The sequence below is a fragment of the Anabrus simplex genome, chromosome 1, assembly GCF_040414725.1.
Source record: "Anabrus simplex isolate iqAnaSimp1 chromosome 1, ASM4041472v1, whole genome shotgun sequence".
NCBI lineage: Eukaryota > Metazoa > Arthropoda > Insecta > Orthoptera > Tettigoniidae > Anabrus > Anabrus simplex.
The window spans coordinates 1,303,275,581-1,303,298,775 of NC_090265.1; positions in this window are offsets into that span (position 1 = coordinate 1,303,275,581).

A 23,195-nucleotide genomic window follows, 5' to 3' on the forward strand; every position below is an offset into this window, starting at 1 on the left:
GATTGATTGATTGATTGATTGATTGATTGATTGATTGATTGATTGATTGATTGATTGATTGATTGATTGATTGATTGATTGATTGATTGATTGGAACAAGTTCAGAAAATATTTCAAGGACCGGACTGATCATAATAAGGAACTATACAGGTTTGCTAAAAAACAAGCAAACAAAGTTGTTATAGTAGAACGAGAGAAGTGGTTGAACAAGTGGAGTGATGAATTGAAAGAGGATGTTAATGGTAATAAGAAAATGTTATATGGGATGATGAAAAATAGAAAAAGTGATAAAGAAAGAACACTCCAAACACCTAAGAGATGGTAATGAAAATCTGATCACTGAAGATGAGAAGATCAAAGAGACTTGGAGGACTTACTTTGATGAATTGCTAAATGTGAATTGCATGCAGCCTACACAAAAAGACAGTACCGGTACTACCTCCTGCAAGTCTGCTTCTGGCACCGTGTTAGGCTTAACATGGAGTGATGTAGAATATGCCTGGAAATACATCAAAACTGAAAAATCAGCTGGTGCTGATGAAATTAATGGAGAAATTATCAAGGCTATGGGCATTTCTGGAAAACATTTGATCTACAGAATCTTTCGTAAGATCTGGAAAAAAGGGGTCATACCAGTCGATTGGAAAACAGGCATCATAATTCCAATTTTCAAGAAAGGAGATAGAAAGATATGTTCCAACTATAGAGGCATCACTTGAACATCTCAAGTTGGTAAACTTTATGAGAGAATTATAGAGCGTACAATCATACCCTTTATTGAAGGGAACCTCTTCGAAGAACAGTATGGATTCAGGAAGGGGGAGATCAACAACTGATTTAATCTTTACAGTCCGTCAGTTAATGGAAAAATACTACGAACACAACCGAGATTTGTGGTTAGCCTTTCAGGATATCAAAAAAGCATTTGTTGCTGTGAACAGAGAGAAGGGGTGTGGGAAACATTTAAGAAAATTGGAATACAGAATGACATGATACACCGGATCAAGAATTTTTATGAAGATACCCGAAATAAAGTCAAAACACCTGTAGGAATGATCGAAACCTTTCATATAAAATCTGGGTTAAGACAGTGTGGTGTTTAGTCTCCTCTTCTTTACATCAGTGTGATGAACAAGATTCAGAAGAAAGTTCAGCAAACCATTGGAGGTAAGAAAATGAAAGTTATCTTGTTCGCGGATGATATATGCTTGTGAGGAGACCCTAAAGAAGACCTTCAAGGACAAATAAACTCCTGGACAGAAGCTGCTAAAGAATACGGACTCATCTTCAGCCAAGAGAAAAGTGAGGTTATGGTCATGAAGAGGTACGGACAACCAATGGGACACATTGAAATGGAGGGGAAACAGCTACAGATGAACCATAAATTCAAATATCTTGGAAGTGTTATCTGTGATACTGATTCTATAGACAAGGAAATTTCCCACAGAATTCAGGCAGGTAGCAACTTTTACAAAATAGTTAAAGGCATAATATGGAACAAGAAAATACCAACAAAATGTAAGAGAGTCATATATGAAACTTATTACGTACCAATCCTGACCTATGGTTGCGAAACATGGACCATGAGGGATAAAGATGTTAGGAGAATCCAGGCAGCAGAAATGAAATTTTTCCGTAGCATGATCGGTAAAACACGGTGGGACAGAGTCCGTAATGAGGAAATCCGCAAGCAGGCTTAAGTTGTAAAACTGCAGGAGAGAATAACAGTGCAGCGACTGAGATGGTATGGATATATGCGACGCATGCGAGATAACAGATTACCAAAAAAATATATATGATCTAAGACTTGAAGACAAAATACCAAGAGGGTGACCAAGATTGTGGTACAAGGACATGGTGAAGATTGACATTCAACAGCCAGGACATACTTTGGAAAGCATCGAAGAAAGAGAGAAGTTCAGAGACCGGTACTGGTGGAGAAGCCTCGTTCGCCGACCCATCGCTTAAGATGGAACGACGTGGGATATGGTATGGCATGGTATAAAATCGACATGTACTGTACCTTGAAGTGCATTAGTTGAGGCGCCTTGACCAATAAACTCAAGAAACATTGCTCGATGGACTGCAAAATAATATTTATGGAGATTTGGAATGCTCTATACCACACATGCTAAAATTCCAAATCGACTGGACGCATAGCCAACGGGTCAGCGTATTGGACTTCGGCTCTAGGGGCCTCGGGTTCGATTCCCGGTTAAGTCGAGATATTTGTAACGTTAAATTGACAACTGTCTTGGTTCAGGGACTGAGCGTTCGTGCTGACCTTATAATACTTGCAACTCATATGCCACACAGAACACTATCACCATCACACTAACACACAGTCTACTGTACATGGCAGATGACACCCACCCTCGTCGGAGGGTCTGCCTTACAGGTTATGATGTACGAATTCAAACAGAAAACTCTAAACTTTTCTTTTGGAATAAGAATTTAAAAGTATTCAATTGTCGATTTCTGGGATTCTAACTCCTCTCAACATTATTATTAATCCTGATAAGGCCTTCCTTAATGTGCCAGTAAATCATACGGCTCTCTTGTATTTTAATAGTTTCAAATGTCAATCGACTGTATCATGATTGGATTGGGAACTATAAATGTTTTGAGTTAGAGAAAAATGTGGTTTATAGTCACTGTCAAAATACTTGTTTAATGTTGAATGTTTAAAATAAATCTTTCCCGTGGTGTAGTGGTGGCAGCTTATGTCTTACCCGGAGAATCCGGGCTTCATTGCCACAAATTTAAGGATTCTGATTCTGGACTTAGGGCTAGAACTGGTTTCACTCATCCTCGTGGGATTATTTGAGAATACCAGGTGTATGCATTAGTTTTTCCGATTTCACTAAGTGATGGCGTCAGCGAACAAGACGTAGCGTATGTCAGTTTGTTCGTCTGACATTAACCTACCAACACACACAAGTTGAGTCCGCTAAACACTAGCGTCTGTGTTGCATCGTTCAGTGATCATGTCCACGTTTGTGCCTGGAAAAGAACATTTGCGGCACGCATTGCTTTTCTTATTTAATCAACAGCAAAAGGCTGTGAAAAGTCATCGTTTGCTGGTAGAAATAAACGGTGTGCAATTCAAACGTGTTTATTTCAATGTGAAGACCGGTGAAACCGTTAATGCACAACACTATCGCCAACAAAAGATTAATATAAATCACGCATAGATCGAAAGACGATCATAACGGGCCCGAAGACATGGCAAAGTGATTTTGTTACACGACAATGCGCTGTCCCACACAGCAAAACCAGTGAACCTTGAAATCGCTTGGATAGGCCATTCTCCCGCACCCACCGTACCACCCTGACCTGGCACCATCTGATTATCGCCTCTTCGCATCAATGGGGCACGCGATCACCGAGCAGCACTTCTGCACTTTCGAGGAGGTTGGAAAATGGATCGACGAATGGTTTGCCGCAAAAGACAAACAGTTTTTCTGGCATGGTATTCATAACTTAAGTGAAAGATGGGTGACGTGTGTAGAAGCCGATGGCTACTATCTTTAATAAACAAAAAATGAATTTCACTTGAAAATTACGTCTTTTCATTTCCAAAAAAAACCGGCAAAAACGTATGCATACACCTGGTATGTTTGCTATGAGTGGCAGTGGATATAGTCGCGAACGCTCGGTTATACGGCTCAGAGTGTCGAGGTACTCCAATGTCTCCAGGCCATCTGAATGGGCTTCAGCCCTCCTGGCACACACATGAACTAAATGGGCTACGGCTTTGTTCGTTCGTTTGTGTGTTTGTTTGCACATTTATAATACTGATGGACAATGTAGTTACCTGTGAATATTTTTGATTCTGGTCATTTTCTTGAAGTCTGGATGCCCATTTTCGACACCAAATCAACTTCGACACGATTTTTCACTCCTATTTCTCTCGGTTACGAACTTCGGACATCAGGATGAAAATAGATCGACTAGGCCACTGTCCTAACCATTTCTACTTCAATTTCCTTCCCCCTTCTCCTCCATGCTATAGGATTTCACACTGAAAATCCACACAAATTCTGGGAGTTATAATTCTCCCTCATAATAAATTTCCTATAATCAAATTTTATCTAAAACTTCATACGTTTGTTCTTGATCTAGGCAGAGTAAGCATAGTTTTTCAATATGGGAACGACTAAGCCATCTTTTTACAAAGTGTGCAGTAGAAACACTTGCCCTGAGACATTCAGTATCCAATAATGTCTCTCAAATTGGAGAAAAAAGAGAGAGGTTGAACATATGTATGCATATATTGTAAGTAGTCATTGTATATATGCGTGTGTGCGTTCATAGAGGTGACCACATTGTCTGTAACAGAATGTGCATTGTTTTCTCTCATTTTTGCTAGAATCTCAGTACATGGACCGTGGTCAACACTTTTTCTCCTCAGACCCGAACATTAAAAGGTTTACAGCTTGCCTGGTGGCAATGATGGTTAAGGTGCCCCAAGTCTACAATGATGTGGCACCGTGGTATTGAGACCCATAGGTGGAAAATACTTTCAACTTTATAAAGTTGACCGGCAGGGTAGGAGAGGTGGTGGTATACAAAATCACTAAAGCCAAATGCCTGGATTCAATTCCAAGCCTCACTAGAATGTCCATATGGAGTGAGAGCATTGACGCTGTTGGTAGTGATCCATCCGTCCGATGGAGATGTTAGGACTTGAGCAGGCCCCTTGGTGTTTTTCGACACCGTGCTTTACCCTCCCCTTACCTCCTTATCGTGATACTCTCACACTCAGACGCGTGGGTCACCCGTGGACGTCAAAGAGAAAGACCTGCACCAGACAAACCGAACATACCCTCAGACACTCGGTACTAAAAGCCATACGGTTAACAAATAAGTAGATTTAAGAGATCCTGCTTATCTCTTCATTCTAGCCTTCTTATCATCGATTTAAAGAAACGAAGGAATAATTACCTCATTGTGTTTCAGATCATCATCATCACATTTATCTAAAACACTGATATCTATGGTTTCATCCTGAAAAACTCCTTATGCTGACTGAACGATGCAACATGCATCTTTTTGCACATGTTTCGGCCACTTGCCTATTTGCACTTGATTCTAATCTATTGAAAATACCGAAAGTCAAAGTACGATTTTGCAGACTATACATTTAAGTGCTGACTGTATTCATAGCACTCTAGACTTCTTTCAATATCTCTTTTCTGTCTAGGCAGGAGTGGTGATGATGAATTTAAAACCTGGACAAGACATACCTTGACAGGCAAGGAAGCCGTTCTGTACTCATATCTCCCTCAAACTAATCTATGCGTGAGCAATAAAAATCAGATCTCATGCTACGAATGGACCAATGCTCTGAAGATGCCATGCAATATTACATCGGTTCGTGCAATACTGGGTCGATGTCGCAGCAAAGTCCGATGCGATTTTCCTGACTGCGACGAGATTGAAACTCTTGGAAATATGCTGAGCTCATCCCCAAAAGCTGAAGTGATGGTGAACACAAGACATCAGAAAGTGAGAAGTGCTTGAACCTAAACCGTTAGATCGTTTTGATGGGACATCCATAAAGGAGTACATTGCGAGTTATCTAAAGTATCTTTTAGACGAGCTGATAATATCGCAGTAAACCAGCGCACCGAAAAAGCTGTTTCATTAGATCCAAGAATTCGCTTTGAAAGGGATTAACATCAGGTATCTTGTCCGGCTCCATGGCTAAATGGTTAGCGTGCTGGCCTTTGGTCACAGGGGTCCCGGGTTCGATTCCCGGCAGGTTCGGGAATTTTAACCATCATTGGTTAATTTCGCTGGCACGGGGGCTGGGTGTATGTGTCGTCTTCATCATCATTTCATCTTCATCATGACGCGCAGGTCACCTACGGGTGTCAAATCAAAAGACCTGCACTTGGCGAGCCGAATTTGTCCTCGGACACTCCCGGCACTAAAAGCCATACGCCATTTCAATTCAGCGAAACAGAAGAAGAAGTCCATTAACGGACCCTGTCTACCGTACCTCTCTGATCACTATCGTGTTTCAATGAAAAACTTATGTGTTATACGACTACTACTCAATAGTAGGGTTGCAGTGCCACTGTTGATTTGGAAGCATATGAAAAGCCACGGATTGTACTTAACTTGACTAAATGACATTGCCTAAAATACTATTAAGGATTAACTAAACATTTCCATCACCATTTGTACACAGTTCAAAAAAATAGGGGAACATGTTTTGTAACGTCCGGTATGTGAACGGTAATTTGGTAGATGGGGTTCCAATGGTCATACAACATACCTTGAGACCTTAGATTCTCAGGGTATGTCAAATCGAAGTTATTCTCCATCTGTAGGCGTAGCCATGCATTAAAATTTCAGGTGACCCCTTAAAACAAAATGAGTAGCGTTGTGTCCGTGTGTCGTTGTGAGGTACACAGACTACTGCGGTCATTTGAGCACGTTGTACGTCAACCAGCACATCCCATGAGACATCTTAACGAAGTTAACGTACAAGGGCCGTCACTTTGATCCTGGAAGGATGGACTTTTCGTCGTATTGCTGTGGATCTCAATGTCTCTCCGTCAATTATTCCCCGCTTGTGGAATCGCTACAATGAGGCAGGCCAGTTCAAAAAGAAGGATTGGACAAGGTCGTGGACTCATGACAACCGATATCTGACCATCTGTGCGTTGCGGCGTCGTTCAGCAACTGCCAAAGAACTGCAACAAGACCTCAGGAGGGTCACTGGCGTCACGGTGTCTGACCAGATAGTAAGGAACAGGTTATGAGAAGTGTCGTTACGACCCAGACGTCGTGTTGGTGTGCCCCCTTTAACGCAACAAAATCGCGCAGCTCGCCTTCTATTTGCCCGTACCCACGTCAACTGGCAACTTCGCCAATAGAGACCTGTGTTGTTCACAGAAGAGTCCAGATTTCTCCTTACACAGCGTGATGGACGTCAACGTGTATGGAGACGCCGTGATGAGCAGCACACGCCAAATGCTGTCCAGGAATGCGACCGATACGGACAAGGTTCTGTGATAGTGTGGGGTAGCATCAGTATTGATGGCCGTACGGATCTTGTCGTCGTCCGTGGTAATCTTACCGCTGCGGGGTAGATCGAGCGGAAACTGCTACATCATATATTGGTTGCTGCATACGGTGTTCTCCCTGAATACGTAGCCATGCACGGCAATGCCAGGGCTCATATAGCGCCCATCACCAGAGCTGTCATGCAAGAACTGGACATTCAAGAGATGGAATAGCGAGCAGTGAGTCCAGACCTAAATCCCATCGGGCACGTGTGGGATAGGCTTGACAGAAGTGTTCGTGGCCGTCCTGTTCCACCGCAGATTCTCCGAGACCTCGACAGGCTCTCATTGAAGAATAGAAACTGATACCGCAACGTGACCTCCGTCGACTTATACGGAGCATGCCATGTAGGTGCCAAGCTGTGATAAATGCTCGTGGAGGGCATACACCATACTGAAGCTCTTCAGATGTGATAAAAATCCACCCTGGAGGACTTTTGTTACTTTTTTTCGCCCCTATTTGGACATTTTTTTTGTGCTCTGAAAATAAACGCGAATTCGTCGATGTTCTTTTATATACTTCAACGGTAAACAATAAGGGCCTGTTGGTAATATACCTGCCTGTGAGGTATTGTTTTGTGGTGCATGGCATACGTTCAAAAACATGTTCCCCTAATTTTTTTGAATTGTGTACTTCTTATCAATCCTGTTACGAGACTGTGCATACTGATACTCAGCAATGCAAGTAACTGTATTGTTTCATCACCTCCGTCACTATTCGTAAGCTGGTATCGCTCCTGAAGGATAAATAAAAGAATAACAGTGTTTAACAGTAGTCATAATTTCTACGACGTGCAGTAAATATTGTTACGTGCCAGCCCCGTGGTAGCCCCTTCCGATACTTCCGGAAAGGGGCCAGTGACTCACACGACCTGGGATCTCCCAGCCGGCTTGTGGGGTGGGGCCGGCCTTTCCGCGTATTGTTTTCGTCGGCCGGCTTATATGTGAGCTTTTTGGATATTCAAGGGTAATGTTCTGCCTCTGGTCACCTCGCGAAAATTCTGGTTCAAGTCAGCTGCGGACAGAGAGTCACAGTTTGGCTCAGTGGCGGAGTCACGGTTAGCGTTGGACTCCGTGGTGAAATCGGTGAGAGACTCAGTGTATTAGGGTTCGGTGGCTGGGCTGAGGGAGACAGAGGTGTTGGCTGTCGTTGATGTCCCACCGGGGTCTGAACGAGGAACGGTCATTGTGTTGTCGGAGAGACTAGTGAGTAGATGGACTGGAGACGATGGAACGGAAGACGTGTACTACCTGAGAATACTTTGTGCTTGTGCATTTTTGTGGGCTGAGGATCACCGTGAGTCAGCGAGGAAACCCGCCATCGTGAGTGTGAGGTGAAATGGGCGTGTGTTAATGTTCGCTGTTGTGAGTATCGCCTTGCTGTTGAATACTGTTGAGCTGCTTAGTTGTTCGCTACATGTGACTGTGTGAATTACTGAACTGTCTATGGAGTCGAAACAACGAAGTGGCCCGTAGCCCTGTGTTCAGATCCAGCTGACTACACGCAGCTGCTGTATGAGGTGACTGGACTTGAGGAACTGAAAGTAAGAATTAAGCGTCCCCAGATAGAGCAATGGGCTGGACCGACTACTGCGCCATAAGGAAGGGCATTTTGTAGACAGTAATTAGTAAGTGTGGCCATTCATACCTGATTAGAATTGTGTGTGTGTGTGTCTGTACATATGCGTGTGTGCATTTATTGCGTCAACCTGAAATAAATTAGAGTAATGAAGCAGATGGATTTTTTCGTAACAATATTATATTGATTGTCAGACTTTCAACCCTCTGTCGTGAGTATTCTCGCAAGAGAAGAACGCTGAGTTGCCCGGCTGGAATAAGAACGGCCCCTTGACGTTAAACACCGTTATTCTTTCACTCATCCTTCACGAGCGATACCAGCTTAAGAATAGTGATGTAGTCGCTGAAACAAGAAAATAATCACTTGCATTGTTGTGTATCAGTATGCACAGTCTAGTAACAGGATTGATGTGAAATGTTTAGTTAATCCTTCATAATGTTTAAGGCGATGCTATTTAGTCAAGTGAAGGACAATGCGTGGCTTTTCATATATTTCCAGGTCAACAATGGCACAGCACCCCTACTGTTGAACAGCAGTCCTATGACACTCCCGTTATTTAATTGAACACGGTAGTGATCAGGAGGTACGGTAGACAGTGCCCGAATATCACAGAGTCGAAAGAAAACTAAATGAGAAGGGCTACAATAAAGAAAGCTCATAAAATTGGTCAACAATAACATTACATTGACCATTCTTTGTTGTGATGTGCTTTGTGTCTTCTCTTGCCGCTCGTCTCTGATAGATAGGATTACTGCTCCGTACCGAGGGTTTGCCTGGTGTGAAAATGGGAAACGACGAAATTCCATCGTCGGGGCTGCCGACAGTGGGGTTCTAATCCACTATCTCGCGGATGCAAGCTCACAGCTGCGCGCTCCTAACCACACGGCCAACACGCCCGGTCGTACCGAGTGTAACAGCCTGCCTGAATATTGGCGGGAAGTAGCTGGGGAGTTAGATAACTTTCTTCTTTAGAATGCCATACCTCTGTTTCGTACATTTTCTGATACTACTGGTACGTAACACACTGGTTCATCATAGCATTCGAGCTATTCAACCCTACTTTCAGGACCAAGCTCGATAGCTCCAGTCGCTTAAGTGCGGCCAGTATCCAGTAATCGGGAAATAGTGGGTTCGGACCCCACTGTCGGCAGCCCTGATGATGGTTTTCCGTGGTTTCCCATTTTCACACCAGGCAAATGCCGGGACTGTACCTTAATTAAGGCCACGGCCGCTTCCTTCCAATTCCTAGGCCTTTTCTATCTCATCGTTGCCATAAGACACACCTGTGTCTGTGCAATGTAAAACAAATAGCAAAGAAAAAACCTACTCTGAGGCACTGATTGGAATGAGCAGTGTGCATATTTAATGGAATAATGGCAGATGAGCGTTCACGGCTGTGTGCGGCCTGGTCATTCCAGCTCTGGAACTTTGGACTGTTAGTTCGGCACCGTAGTACTGTTCGTTAAAAGAGAAAAAATGTGCGGTATTTCATTTGATCGAGTATTTTATATGATAATATTGCTTTTAATAGCTACATTCCTACTGACATTTTTGTAATGATCTATGTTGACTTTAGTTAGGTAAACCACAAAGTCTTTCTGAGAATCCCGTAGCGAAGCACGGGACATCAGCTAGTCGGTATGTAAATCCGGGGGAAGAGCCACTACAATCTAAGCTATAAACCATTTTATTCACGCTGAGTGAAATGGTATTTTAGGGGAAGACCTAAAATTTAATTGTCAAGTATTTATAATTTTAGTGGCCCTTTCGATAAATACTACATAACTATAGTTATATAGAACTAAATTTCTGATGATTTATATCTTATACATTTTAATGTACCGGCTATGATAACACAGATATTCATGAATTTGTATTTTTTGTTGCTAAGTCAATTTCAACGCCGAGCCACGAGAAAATGGGATAACACGATTTAATGAAAATCGGTAAGATTTGGGGAATAAGAAACTACAGTCTACGGTATAAACAATTTTATTCACCCTGGATTAAACTGTAGTTTAGGAGAAGGCGCTTAAAATTTAATTTTTAAATGCATATGTTATTGGTCCTATCGAAAATTACTATATAACAGAAGTTATAGAGAATACAATTTCCAATCATTCATGTTCTATTCAGTTTTACCGTAACGACTATGATAAGAGTGGTATTTCAGAGTCGGAAGGAAATGAAATGCGAAGGTCTAAAAGTAGCAAAGCAAAGTCTTCTCCGTACAGGCCATGAAGGCCCTTGGAGGGGTGGAAGGTAAAGGCTTCCACTATCCGTAACCTCGGCACTTGATGGGTAGAGTGGTTATAGCTCTACACCCGGCCACCTTTGCCCTCAAGACTTAACCTGGTACTCATTTTTGATGTAGGCTGAGTGAACCTCAGGTCCATGTGCACCTCGGGAAGTGGAAATCTTGTTTCTTAAATTTTACGACTTCCTGACGGGGATTCGAACCCACGTCCTTCCGGGCGAACCGAGCACGCCTTTACCGCCTCGGCCAGGCAAAATATGAAGGCCTACAATATCGAAATTCATCAACAATAACATTATATTGACCATTGTTTGTTGTGAAATGGGATTACCGCTCCGTACGGAGTAAAATGACCTGAGTGAATAATGGCGAGAAATAGGTGGGGAGTTATTAAACTTTCTTCTTCAGCTTGCCGTTCCTCTGGTTCATACATTTTCTGATACTGCTGGTACGAAACACGCTGGTTCATCATAGCATGCCAGCTATTTGATTCCTACTCTGACGCGCTGTTCTGAATGAGCAGTATGCACACTTAACGCAGAGACTCACTTAGTAGTAGTAGTAGTAGTAGTAGTAGTAGTATGACCTGGTATATAATTACAATTTAGGCCTATTCCAAATTATATCACCACAATTCACTAAATAACTCAAAATTCAACCCTGAAAAGAGCCGTTTCTTAAAAAAGAAGCTTCTTCTTCTTCTTCTTCACTTCTATTAAATGCTACCATCATTTTATACCAAATTAGCAGTGAAGAGGGAGTCTCTCCTCTGGCTTGGAGGAAAAAATTGCCCCGAAGTCAGATAGATTTCTCTGCCGCCAATGTAGTGAATTGAGATTTTCCGACTCATCGGGTACTCCTAGGAAACAGATTAGTAAAAGGGCATAGTTTTTGCTTTGGGGCCCTCCACTATTCGCCCACCCCCCACGCCGAAGATCACGGCCGTCTGCGGCTTGGTCATTCCAGCTGCTGGAAATTTGGACTGTTAGATCGGCAACGTACAGTAGTACTGTTCGTTAAAAGTGGGAAAATGTGCGAGTATTTCATATCAAATCATTGCTTTTAATCGCGCCATTCCTACCGACGTCATTATAATGACCTATGTTTCATTTCAGTTGGGAAAACCACTAAGACAGTCTTTCCGAGGATGTAAAAAGGCAGCTGGAGAGTGAGTGTCTGCCATTATAACGAAAATTCCACAACCTGATTGTGACTGCTGGTAGGCAAGCGGGCCTACTATTACAATGAAAATTCCCTGAACCAGTCTTCATATGAGAAAAGACGTTTGGTGAATTCCCAGTCGCGGTGCTAGGGTAATGTTAAGAGCAATGCAATGTAATACAATCTTGCTCACAACGTGTACACACCTAACCTACAGATCTGTATACAATGTAGAACTCCATTGCGAAGCACGGGTACACCAGCTAGTTTACAAGAAGATACAAAAGTTGAAACTTAGAAAAGCGGTTTGAATTGGTAAGATTCCTCGGGATATACTAAAGACAATGGGATGGGATAAAATACCACATCTTAGGTACTTATTTGATTATTGTTTGCATGAAGGAGCTATTGCAAATGAATGGAGAATTGCTGTAGTAGCCCCAGTGTATAAAAGAATGATTGATAGACATAAAGCTGAAAATGACAGGCCAGTCAGCTTGACATGCATTGCATGTAAGGTTTCGGACAGCATTCTTTACGATTATATAAGACATGTATTCGAAATTAATAACGGGTTCGATAGAAGACTGTTCGTGTTTATGAAAGGTTATTCCACTGAAGCTGAACTTATAGGATTCCAGCAAGGTATAGCAGATATCTTGGATTCAGAAGGTCAAATGGACTGTATTGAGATTGGCCTACATAAGGCACGTGGTAGGGTAGATCATGGTGAGTGAGTGCCTGGCAAAATGAGCGCAATTTGACTATCCAAAAGAGTGCCTGAAGGGGCGGCCATATTTAGAAAAAATAGATCTCAGAGAATTAGAGTAGGCGAAGCTTTTTCCTGACCTCGTAATAAGTAAAAGCGGAATTCTTCCAGGCAGTATTATTGAACCTTTTATTTTCTTATATATATATAAATGATATGAGTAAAGAAGTGGAAACCGAGATAAGGATTTTTGCAGATGATTTTATTTGTATAGAGTAATAAATAAGTTACGAGACTCTGTGAAAATAAAGAAAATGACCTCGATAATCACGTAAATGAGATTGTAAATAACGGGTACAGATCTCTGCACATGGTTATGAGGGTATTTAGGGGTTGTAGTAGGGATGTAAAGGAGAGGGCATATAAGTCTCTGGAAAGACCCCTACTAAAGTATGGTTCCAGGTTATCAGACCCTCACCAGGATTACTTGATTCAAGAACTGGAAAATGTCCAAAGAAACGCAGGTCGATCTGATCTGGGTGATTTCCGACGAAAGAGTAGCGTTACAAATCTCTATCCTAACGATCTCAGATATAAAGTTGTTATTTTAACGGAAGCGAGGAACGAATGAATGAATGAATGAATGAATGAATGAAGGAAGGAAGGAAGGAAGGAAGGAAGGAAGGAAGGAAGGAAGGAAGGAAGGAAGGAAGGTCCAAGGCTATTTAATTTTGTCAACGTTATTCGATTATGAAGCTGATTCCGCATTGGTTGTTATTGGGTACTTATACATTTCATACTAAGGTGCAACACCTTGGCTGAATAGTCATCGTACTAATGTTCACTTCAGAGGAACCTTGGTTCAAATCCCGGACGTGCTGGGGATTTTAACTGTGTATGGTTTACCTATTGCTCTGGGACTATGCGTTTGTGTTCGTCATAATAAACATCTCTTCATCAACCACACGAGCACAACCACATCAACCACACCACACGAGAAACCGCCACAGAAACACGCAATAGTGAATACTTCCCTCTATATTAGATCAGTGTCACGATGGGCATTCGGTCGTAAAACTTACGCCTTAAAGTTTTTTATATATTTCGTGAAGTGGTTTGATAGGAAGAGTTTCTTAAGAGTGACAGGTTCGTGCAGTTTTACAGTTTACACTGAAGGTTGAGTTAGTGCTTCAAACGTCTGGAAACTTATGGTTAACGAATGACTACAGGGTATTTAATTATAAGCGTTATTTTCCACAGTAAGAAGTAAATTGGATTTTTTCCTCTTGCGTATTGTGCGAAGTCCTAAAAACTATAAAATAATCGTTTAAAGAAACATTGGGTTGTTAAGGGGTGTTTCCATAATCATTTTTTTATTTTTTAATACCGCATGAATTAGAAGAAAGTAAATATGTTCTTAAGGATAAATATCTGAGCCTCATTGTGTCTTTAAGATACATGTGCTCCCTTAAAACACTTTGATGTGTTTACTCATGGCTCGCAGCAACAAATATTATTTGAAAATAAATTGTCTAGAGGAAACACACCATAATTAATAATAATAATAATAATAATAATAATAATAATAATAATTGGAAGAAGAAGAAATATTTAATAAAGATGATTGTGTTTATTTATTACAGGGTTCACTGCGGCTATTATGTGCTGGAAATTCCACCTCGTGTTTATCGAAATTTGAATCTTATTTATCATGGTGGAAAATTTGCAGCTAAGCTAATGCATAGGTATACCCACAAATTAATAACACAAGTGACAGTGTCAGAGGAATATAAACTATCATACACTTTGAAAACCCAAAGCGATTTATATAACAACAATGGGAGCATTGAGAAAGCGCACAGAAGACTATGACACAATGTAGCGTACTCAGCCCGCAACCCGTCCTGGGAAATCTCGTTACTAAAAGCCATACATTTCATTTCAGTGCATTTCCTGTAGAGTGATGAAGGTCTTCTTGAGTACAAGAGGCTGGACGCAGCAGACATTGCAGCAGATGTTGTACAGTCTGTACTTCCCCATGTACACACTGAATATCTTTCTTACCAGAGTAATTAACCTTTTATCTAATCACTCCAGATTTCAATCTATTCATGGACATCCATGTCAGACATTCCTTATCATCGCCAGGAAGCAAAGTTCTTATCCAACCAGTGGGATGTGGTTCGTACCCATGCAAAGGATAGGTTCTTTCCTGTACCACATTTTTTCTTTCCTTATTGGCAGCTATTCGCCTTCGAATAGTAGGTGATAAAGCCATTCCACAGGAGTGAATTTCAAGCAGCCTGTTATAATTCTACAGGTTTCATTAAGAGCTACATATACCTGTTTGGCATGCGTGGAACTATATCAAACAAGCCAGGATTGGAATCGCAGCTGCCTTGGTGAGATGTAAGTCAAAATGTATCATAGCCAAAGCACACATGTAATAAAAAGCAATTTTTTTTTTGCTAGTGGCTTTACGGTCGCACCGACACAGATATGTCTTGTGGCGACGATGGGATAGAAAAGGCCTAGGAGTTGGAAGCGCCGTGGCCTTAATTAAGGTACAGCCCCAGCATTTGCCTGGTGTGAAAATGGGAAACCACGGAAAACCATCTTCAGGGCTGCCGACAGTGGGATTCGAACCCACTATCTCCCAGATACAAGCTCATAGCCGCGCGCCTCTGACCGCACGTCCAACTCGCCCGGTGTGTAATAAAATGAGGGAACACGATATTATGAATACAAAGAAGGTAAACTATGTTAATGATACTGAATATGAATTACTGCTGAAAGAAAATGATCACAGTTACAAGTTAATGGTACCGATATAGCTAGTGCGCTATGTTTCTGGTATCACACTGAACCAATCTCTACACATTTGAGAGACAAGGTAGGTACCAGAGGTGCACAGATTCCGCTTTTAACTTGCCCATGCTTGCTTGGAGAGCAGACGGGCAAGCAGGTCGCACATAAACAACAGTACAGGTAGGCTAAAACTCTCCTGTCCAGGTCAAGCTCACCCCAATTTGGGCAAGTTGGCTTACTTGCTTTTCTATTTCCTACCGTGCTACAAAACATAGCACTAATGGTTGACTCCTCTTCACCCTCGAGATCAATAAATTAAGGCTTCCTTAAATATCTCAAGAAACGCTATAAGCTGGTCAGTAATTTCATGATCATAGCCTATCATATAATCGGAGGGGCCCCGGTTTTCTAAAAGATGTTCACATCTATATGAGAGAGAACTGACTGCAGCATGTCAAAATAGCTGTTCCACTGAGTGGTAACATAACATGATTGTAATTTAACTGATAGGAAACTGGAGATTTCATAAAATTTATAGTGGCTGATACATTGGGAAAATTTTCTTTCAAAAAGGTTTCGCTCAGAACGTGCTTCAAGAGTATGAACAGGCAACGATGAATGCAAGTTGTTTGTATCTGCTGAGATCCTTAACAGTGTTGTTTTCTTGTGTGTTATAAATTTACTCTTACAAATATGTACATGAAAAATGCCTAGACATTTCAAACAATCTCCAACTTACTGCGAATATTTGTACGAGTTTCTAGGCAGTCGTCGAACACCGAACAAATTAGTACCGTGTGGTGTATATGTATTCAAATATCACTCTACGTTTATATAGCGCATTCGCTTGATATTATTTGTCCACAGATCAGTGATACATGCACAGGTATCCAAATATATCGGAAAATATTTACTGCTCACTTTGTCTGCGAATGTCTGTCCTTTCCTGGCTACTGTGCCTCAAGAGAGCATAATATTTGTAACAACCAACGAGCGAGAATTTTGCTCATATCGATCAATGTTTCAGCAGAATTTTTTTTTAAAGCTTAGCCCTTAATAGTAGTAAATGTTCTCAAGTCTTTGGCGTAAATTTCCACGCGTTTGTCAACCATCAAGATTTTGCCCTTTTAATAAATATTTATAGACTGTCGTAATGTGCAAACATTTCGTAACAATCTTGCGGTACATGAACGTGTGCTTAGTAGTTTGAAAACGCATTTCGAGAAACCTACTAATTTCATAGATGTTCATAAACACATGGAAATCTTTCCTGTGCTGTAGTTGAGTCATTTTTACAGTATAAAACAGCAGTTCTTCAACACACCTCGATCTCCGTTGCATGTAGTTTGTCTATTTTCTAATAGGAAATTAAAAACTACATCCAATCTGATAGGTACTGTGTTGTAGCGTAATATAACTAAGTCGTTGGTTATACAGCTTTCCAAATGCAACGCAAATATTCTATGAAAATAAACGATGATGTCATTCATACGGAATTCTGCCGGAAGCAAAGTATTCATGCACCAGACTAGTTGCAACCAAAACAACAGCTAATCCAACCCTGTAGTGCAAGGAATACTTGGGTAGTCCTGTGGTGTACCATAGAGTAGCAGCTGGCAAGACGTGCGTTCTGTGAAACAACAGAATGGGATGTAAAAGGAAGGAAATGACCGTGGAGGGAAGAAGCATTGTTGTCTTCCAACGTCTTTAATGCAAGTCCTATTCTGAAATTGCAAGTATAATTGGAAGAAATCGAGCGAATCTGTAATCCGTCATTAAGTACCATAAGGACGGGAAAACAGTCAGCGGTGAGAGAAGAGGTCGTCCACAGAAGCTTAAGACAAGAGAGACTAAAATTCTTCAAAAAATGATCAAGAAATCTCCTAAACTGGCAGCGTCTGAACGGGCTACACATCTTGGTGACCATTTCGGAAAGGACACCACTCCAAGAGCAGTTCGTACCATTATCAACCATTCTGGCTATAGAGTCAGGGTACTTAGACGAAGACCCTATATTAGTAAAGAGAACTAGATATGGAGATTGGGATTCGCACAAGAGTATGTATCCAAGACAATGATTGCTTGAATACGGTATTATTTACTGATAAAAGTAAATTTAACCTATTTCACATCGATGATAGGTTATTGGTCTGAAGGAGATCGAGTACAGATCTTGACCCACAAATCCTTCAAGCCACAGCGAAGCAGGCATGGTACAGGAATGTGTGTCTGCTTCCGTTGTTGGGAAACTAGTAATTATTGAAAATAATATGGACAGATTTGTGTATTTGAATATTCCAAAAGAGAATTTACAACAGAGTGTTCAGGCCATGGGTCTTGCGAGAAATTATTATTTTCAACAAGACAATGACCTGAAAAATACAGTGGGCATTGTACGTCTATGGCTGCTGTACCATACTCTACACAATCTCAGAGTCCGTACCTGAACCCAATCGAACACCTGTGAAGTGAACTTGAAGCAAGAGAACACGAAATTCATAGCAAGAAAGCTTTGAAAGAATATCTATTACGATAATGGCAAATTATTACGTCAGAGTACAAAAAGATTGGTACATTCCATGCCAAAGATGTTGAGAGAAGTTATACATAGGAGGAATATGCATACAATGAAACTAGTTGTGGCTTTCTTATAAGATGTAGTTGCAATCAATATACGAATACTTATTTTTCAGTGCAAAGGAGCATTTAACAGCATGTTTCTATACTAGGTTTTTTAAATGCTTGTTTTTCTGCTTGCATGGCTATACTTGTGGATGAACTATGTACGTGTTCCAAATGCAATGAGCACTTTTGTTTTCATAGTGGCAAAAATAAAGTTTACCATTCTACACCGTAGTCTATGAATACTTATATCTCAATGAATATACGAATGTAAAGGCATCATTCACACTAGATGTGCTATCGTCTGACACTGCCACCGTAGTTTGGGGTTTACCACATTTATTTTCCACCTAGTTAGCCTATGGTGTACACTTATATTGGATTGCTGTACCTCTTACGCATTTATATCTACACACTTCCGACAACTCTCAAAGCTGTCCATTTATGTCTTCCCTCTTAGGCCCTAAGAAAACGTCAAAAATTTCCCCACGAGCACCTTATTTCCTGCTAAAAGTTTCACTTATCATCCCGCAACAACATTGTATTGCTTCTAAATCTAACAGAAACTGTTTCCTTTCACCCAAGACTTTACCAAGCCTATCTTCTCTAAGTATTCACTTATCTTGCTGGCCCACCTAAAAATCTCTGTATTCCCTTTCTATCATGTTCCTCCCATCTTCGTTTTCAAATTGGCCATAACTCTACCTATGTGCTTGTCGTTTTTGTTAGTAACTAGCAAATGTACCCGTGCTTCGCTACGGTATTCTACATTGTATACGGATATCGACGTAAATACTGTGCGTGCAGCAAATGAGATTGTTTTAAAATTGCATGTCTCTTAGCCTTATCCGAGAAATAACATGGGGAGGTCCACATACGTTGTTTCCAATGTAAAGTGAGGGTTGCGGAGTTGTGATGATAACGCCAGGCTCACTTGCCTACTGCCATTCACAATCGAGTTGGCAAGTTTACATTATAATTGCAGGCCCCAATGCCTACTGCGCGGTCACAATCGATTTGGGGAGTTTTAGTTACAATGGCAGACCCATTTCCTACTTTCAGACAGGTTACAGTTGAGGAGTTTTTTATTATAATACCAGGCAACTTCCCTACCACCAGACAAAATTGATTTGTGCAGTTATCATTATAATGACAGTCCCTTTTTACTGCTGCTAGCCAGCTTACTGCCAGTCACACGGAATTAGTGAGTTTCCATGAAAATAGCAGGCCACTATGCCTAATGCTAGTCAAATTTTAGATTGGAACATTTGTTTATAATGGCGGGCACCCTGGCCTAGAGCCAAACACAATAGAGTAGGGGACTTTCGAACAAAACTGCATGATCCCTTGCCTTCTGCAAGACAAATCGAAAAGTGAATTATTCATTACAATGGTAGGCCCTCCTTACTAATGCCAGTTACACAGGAGTTGGAGAAGGACCCCATTCCTACTGCCAGCAGTCAAAGTCGGTGTAGGGAGTACTGATTACAATAGCAGACACATCCTTTCTCGATCGCTACAAATCGACATCAATGAATATATACAGATGGAGTATATGAATGTTTACAATATTGCAGACCTTCATTTACAGATTAACTGCTGCTAAACGGTACGTCATATCGACAAAGGATTGTACCGTAAGGCGCAGTATTTAGCGATCTAAATGGCTGGTCCTATGATATTTTCTCGCATCTAATCTATTCATGGGTCAGATTGAATCAGAAACGTTGAATAGGTTGAAATTTGTGTAAGATTATCTTACATTGCATTACTTTTCGGATAATTATGTGACATAGCATTTGGCTCACATATGGGTACTGGGTGGGCCAATGTTCGTGTAGAGTTTGATCATACTATCTTTCCTGTAAGTGATTGAAATGATGCACATGAGAAGAAAAGGTTTAGAAATTAATTTCCATTAAGGCAGGTAGATTTCCATTAAGTTTGGTTGTGTGTATTTTGAGGGAATGCAAAATAACGGTTTCGGTTTCGTATAAACCCCCAATTAGTTCAGGGATTTAGAAACAATATTTGCCCTAAAACCTCCCCAAAGGATAGCTGGATTCTAAATATGAAGTTTGGTGGAAATATATCCAGTAGTTTTCAAGTTAGAGAAAGACAAACAGACCAAACAAACAAACAAACAAACAAACAAACAAACAAACAAACTAACTAACAGACAGCAAGGAAACCTACCCTTGGACAGATGGATGCTATATATAAAATTTGGTTCAAATATCTTGTTAGTTTTCAAGTTGTAAGAAGTACGCTTTACACGCACCCGCTCTTGCGTTAAGTCCGCTGGGATTTGTACCGAAAAACGGTCCGTTAATGATATCTCCCTTACTAAATCCTGTTATCGAAATGATGCACATGAGAAAAAAAGGTTTAAAAATTAATTTTCATTAAGGCAGGTTGATTTCCATTAAGTTCGGTTGTGTATACTTTGAGGGAGTGCAAAATCACAGTTTCGGTTTCGTAAAAATCCCCACTCAGTTCAGGGATTTAGAAACGATATTTGCGCTGAAACCTACCCAAGGAGAGGTGGATTCTAAATATGAAGTTTGGTGGAAATATACTGTATATTTAGTAGTTTTCAAGTTATAGAAGGACAGACAAACAGACAAACAGACAAAGAGACTAACAGACAAACAAACAGACAAACAGACACCAAAGCTAAAAATGATGCAGATGGTCATTATTACACCTGAAACGGATAACTGTACGGAAATTTCGCCAAAATAATCAGTGTACAGACACACAGTTTGCGCTAAAACCTACCCAAGGACAGGTGGATTCTAAATATGAAGTTTGGTGGAAATATATCCAGTAGTTTTTAAGTTATAGAAGGACAGACAAACAGACAAACAGACAAACAGACAAACAGACACCAAAGCTAAAAATGATTCATCGTCGCCATAAGACCTATCTGTGTCGGTGCGACGTAAAGCCCCTAGCAAAAAAAAAAAATGATGCAGATGGTCATTATTACACCTGAAACGGATAACTGTACCGAAATTTCGCCAAAATAATCAATGTACAGACACACGGTCGTTACGATTTTATTTATATAGATGACGGATAAGCATGAGCACGTTGAAAAGTGCAGACTTCCACTTCGAGATTCATATCTCCCAAACGGTTTATGATATTAAGAAACGGTTTGCGCCATCAGACGCCTCATTTATCGTTCTGCATGTTTGTTTCTACACCATTTCCTCGTATCTCCCATATTAAGGGGGTAAATTGAGTTCAAATTTTGAATAGGGTGAAATTTGGGTGCATTTTTACCATTTTACATTACATTTTGCCTACTTATGTATAAGCTAGAATCATGAAATTTGGTACACATATGTCCCTTAATCGTGCCAATGTGCGCACACAACGTGATGATCCTATCATTGTTATAAGTGTGTCAAACAATAAAATATACTTGTAAACATCACCAAATTTACGAACAATCCAGAAATACGGCCACATTTAACGTATAAGGGAGAGAGATACGACAAAATGTCACAGGACCAAAGTTGTAGATCACTCCGAATTGAAGGGACATTGTGCCATCCGTTTTGTGATACGACTTACCGTTTAGCCAAAAAATAGCTCAGAAGGAATGTATGCACAGTCATTAAAATTGCCTCCATATTTCGATATCCTTGGGGGTAAAAAGTGAAAAATTTGAACATCTTGGAATTTTCCCGTCGGTTAGGGTTCAAAAGCTATAATTTCACCAAATTTCAATTGTCTACCTCGTCTCGCAGGTTGTGCCGCCATCTTGATTTGGGGGGATGGGGGATAAAAATGAGGAAATTCCCGAAAATTTTTAAGCCCACGAAACCTATAGGTTATCGTTTTGGATATGCTATACGACTGTGTTCTTATACTGAGCCCAAAATTTGAGCCCCCCCAGCGTGCCCCCTTCAGGGAATTTTGAGAATGTCTGATTTTTCTAGGGATCCTGGGGTCATCAGTTTCCCTCGTACCAAGTTTCAAATTTCTGAGATTTCTGGAAGTGCCTCATTAATTCACGTCTTTTTTCATTTTTAAATATTTATATATACATCGCTCCAGCCCGACTTGCTTTTTTATATATATAGATAGATGACGGATAAGCATGAGCACGTTGAAAAGTGCAGACTTCCACTTCGAGATTCATATCTCCTAAACGGTTTATGATATTAAGAAACGGTTTGCGTCATCAGACGCCTCATTTATCGCTCTACATGTTTGTTTCTACACCATTTCCTCGTATCTCCCATATTAAGGGGGTAAATTGAGTTCAAATTTTGAATAGGGTGAAATTTGGGTGCATTTTTAACATTTTACATTACATTTTGCCTACTTATGTATAAGCTAGAATCATGAAATTTGGTACACATATGTCCCTTAATCGTGCCAATGTGCGCACACAACGTGATGATCCTATCATTGTTATAAGTGTGTCAAACAATAAAATATACTTGTAAAAATCACCAAATTTACGAACAATCCAGAAATACGGCCAAATTTAAAGTATAATGGAGAGAGATACGACAAAATGTCACAGGACCAAAGTTGTAGATCACTCCGAACTGAAGAGACATTGTGCCATCCGTTTTGTGATACGACTTACCGTTTAGCCAAAAAATAGCTCAGAAGGAATGTCTGCACAGTCATTAAAATTGCCTCCATATTTCGATATCCTTGGGGGTAAAAAGTGAAAAATTTGAACATCTTGGAATTTTCCCGTCGGTTAGGGTTCAAAAGCTATAATTTCACCAAATTTCAATTGTCTACCTCGTCTCGCAGGTTGTGCCGCCATCTTGATTTGGGGGGATGGGGGATAAAAATGAGGAAATTCCCGAAACTTTTTAAGCCCACGAAACCTATAGGTTATCGTTTTGGATATACTATACGACTGTGTTCTTATACTGAGTCCAAAATTTGAGACCCCCAGCGTGCCCCCTTCAGGGAATTTTGAGAATTTCCGATTGTTCTAGG